We start from the raw sequence: 2,652 nt of genomic DNA, 5'->3' as shown, positions 1-2,652 counted from the left end.
CTGCATAGGGCCTCCAGTCGCTGAAGGCACCATTTAATTAGTTACCTCTCTTACTAAGGATTCTATATTTGAAGCTTCCTATCCATGTGAAGTCACTGACCCCCTCATCCATACTATATTAATAATATTTCCAGATCACCACTTCTCTCATTTTATAGGCATATTTCTTGTTACAGGTCTAAATTTCAATACCTTCCTATCCATATGAACTTACAGGTCTAAATTTCAAAACCTTCCTATCCATATGATCTACAGAACTACAGACAAGGGCATTGGGTTCCTTTGCCTCTTTTATGAAAGGTACACCTTTGATTTTTTTCTACATTCCTCCCCTTTGATTTTCTACAAATATTTATCCTATTACAGCTGTGGTTATTTGTTCAAGTACAGATCTAATTTTCAGTAGTTTATTATCCAGATTACATATATCTGTAAAACCACTTGATGTTTGGTCACAGACCTCCCTCATCCATAGTCCACCCATTAGAATTTCCATTTTCCATTGCACTGATTATATATATGTGTATTTCCAGTTATGGGTTTTATTTTCAATAACTCACTATCCATATGAGCTAAAGCTCTACAAAAAAGTGTGGTGGGTTCATTTAGCGCTCTTATGAAAAGGTACACCTTTCATTTTTTCCAACTTCCTACCGTTGTTTTTTTTCAAATATTTATGCTATTACAGTTGGGGTTATTTGTTCACATACAGATAATTTTTCTGTAGCTCTATATCCAGATGGTTTAAATTATTTTCAATATTGCGCATATTTAACATATATTCCACTAGGTGGAGCCATTGACCACCTCTTACCCTGTGGACCTACTTGTATTGACAGCCACACCTCTCATTGGCACTGCTGGTTGAATAGTTTCCTTGCTCATTGTCTTCCCTTATCCCAATGACCTATGTTTTTATGGCTCGAAATTAATGTTCATTGGTAGCACTGGTGCTCCTAACATAAACATTTTAGGAGCACCAGACAAATATATATTTTGAATTGATTGAGATATAGCCTACATTGGGCCTATATGAATCCTACTTGCTTTTGAAGCACATCTGAAGAATATATCATTTTTCCTTTCTTTCTGTGCCACCAAATGTTTGCATAATGGTAAAGTAACCAGGTTGTTAGGCAATATGGGCAAAAAAATGTAATTACGATTTTTCAACAATATATTGCAATTTGACTTGCGATATAGATCAAAACACTTGGGTGAACTGCTGGAATCATAGAAATATAATTATTATTCTAATTCTAAGGTTGGTTTTGTGTGGCATGACAACAAATGAACAGGTAGGAGTAATGACAGGGGAGGAATCAAAGTGCTGATCATTGTTTCTCAGGGGACCCTAATAGCATTTGAATAGATGCATAGATGTTACATTTAGACAAAGATTTTAGAATAAGCTATCTGATTCAGAACATGTCGTTGCACAAACAACATGCTGATATAGACCACCACTGGTAGCAACCTGTACAAGAGCTAACGTTTGCTTTGCCTTAGCTAGTGCATTTAGCTAAAGTGTATTTAGCTAGCCAGATAGATAGTTAGCGATTAGCATTAGCTTTAGGCACTTACCAGCTTCCTTAGACTAACTAACTTTCATTTTGCAAAGATCAAGATAAATAAACTAATATTATCATAGAGAAAACATGTGGATTCATATTTAGATGCAACATGGAAAGCAGTATCGTTGCTGTTTTGGAAGAATCTGTTGAGTGCATGCTGAGAGAAACAGGCACAGTGTGTAGAAACTGTCCTTGTGCTGCCGGCCTGTTGAGTGACGGGTGAGGTTTCAGCCTATCTTGTTTGAGCCGTTTAGAGAAGAGTGTTGCAGCAAAATATTGTTGTTACGCATGTCATTTTTTATTGGATTTTTTTTCGCACAGCACTCCCAAAATAAAACCCAAATTGGTCACACTTTGTACTTGTATGTACATGCCCATTCCATCTGTGTCATTGTTTTGATGAAAGCTATTGATGAAGCCCGAAATACATTTTTTTTTTGTGAGCAAGCGTTGCGCCTTTAGTTTTCTATGCTGATCTAAAAATTGTTTTGCACCTTTACTCACATTGGTTGAGCGCCTTTCACTTCTTTCCACATTTGAAAACTAACACTTCTAAATTCAAGATAACTTGATTACCACTCTGCAATATTAAATCCCTTCACCCCAAATGCTGGCTTGCCTCTGCATGAAATGAACTGTGTCGCCTATCCTATATGGTTAGAAATGTGGTATTACACACCAAATGTTCCTGTAAGTGGTATACAGCCCAATCCTAAATCCCATACACCCTATGCACTTGTGGAGATCTGAGTGGATTTGACAGGTGTAAGCAATATGGAAATAGCTCCAACTTGCCCTCTTATAGGCTAAGTGGATGTTTAAACATACTGCTTACAGATGTAGATCTTAATTTGATCACTCTTTTGTGGCTAACAATTTTCCTGCACTGCAGGAAATGCAAACGTGTAGTGTATTCAAAGTTTAAAAAGGCTTCTAAAATGTGTAATTTCCACTTTAAAATGTCAGGCTTGATTTGCCCTAATGAAAAATGTATCAACCCCTACAAAAAACATCTAGTAATTATAATACACATAATAATTCACATTACCTGTTGCTGCAAGATTATTTTCCTGCTGTA

The sequence above is a fragment of the Salmo salar genome, chromosome ssa24, assembly GCF_905237065.1.
Source record: "Salmo salar chromosome ssa24, Ssal_v3.1, whole genome shotgun sequence".
Classification (NCBI taxonomy): Eukaryota; Metazoa; Chordata; class Actinopteri; order Salmoniformes; family Salmonidae; genus Salmo; species Salmo salar.
This window is presented reverse-complemented; position numbering follows the sequence as displayed.